Here is a 1,077-nt window from a genome sequence, read left to right on the forward strand (position 1 = left end):
AGTGTTAGAAACCTTGCCCTGTGTCCAAGACAACATGAGAGGAATCACCTACAGCAGGTGCCTGAAGCCTTGGATATAGTTGCAATTCATAATTATTCGGAGCATAATTACCTTTTGCAATACTTAACTGTACAATAACATACAGTTTGGTCTAGAAATGTAGAAATAAGTATTGTGCTATCAATAGAAGCTGCTAGGGAATCTTTGGAAAGAACCACATCTGAGTGCTATTTTGGCAGTTTATTAATCCAGACTCTCGGGATTCCAGGATGAAATATTGCTTAGCCACACAGTTGGCAGCTGGCAACGAACCCAGAAGTTCTTTTGTTCGGTTGGAGTTTATCCAAGGCTAAACAAAATGTAGTTTTACCTTGTATGCACTCTCTAATGCCAGTACAGGATCCCAGTATGCTGTAAGCTGTGTCTTAAACTGTGGCAGTGGTGTGCTGAAATGGATAAGCTGTGTGCACAAAAAAAGGGAGAACACGTTGAAGAGTGAAACTCAGCAGAAAGGCCTGGGATGGGTGACTTAGCAGGACAGCTTTTGATCTGTCCATAGAAAAGCAAAACAAGGAAATTACTGTAGTGTGCTGATGAAGAATTAGACTATTGTTTTATGAAAGCTGAAGGTCACATTAAAACTGGAAATCCTGGGAGTCAACTGTGTGTTACATGAAAATGAATACAATTTATCAAAATGCACTTATCCCTTGGTGCCCTGGGTTTATTGGTGTTTTTTGTTTCCACCTCTCTCTTTTTAAACCAATAAAACCAAAAAGTAACATGTGACAAAAATTCCTCCCTGACCTAAATAGAGTTTTGATCCACTCTTATATACTTGCCAACCAGGGTTGTTATTGCTGAATTTGGTGTTGGAAATAAAAGGGGTTTAGATACAGGTAAAAGTGTGACACAAATGGGCAAAAGTCAGAAAAATTTGTATATAGCCAGTATTCAGTCTTTTATATGCCTGTCTATGCACATAATGCATTCTTACTGTGACAGAATGCAGCACACAAGTAATAGTTACATGGTTTTTTCCTTATTTTTCTCACTTGTTTGCGTAGGATATGTAAT

This window comes from Geospiza fortis, unplaced genomic scaffold, assembly GCF_000277835.1.
Source record: "Geospiza fortis unplaced genomic scaffold, GeoFor_1.0 scaffold443, whole genome shotgun sequence".
Taxonomy (NCBI): domain Eukaryota; kingdom Metazoa; phylum Chordata; class Aves; order Passeriformes; family Thraupidae; genus Geospiza; species Geospiza fortis.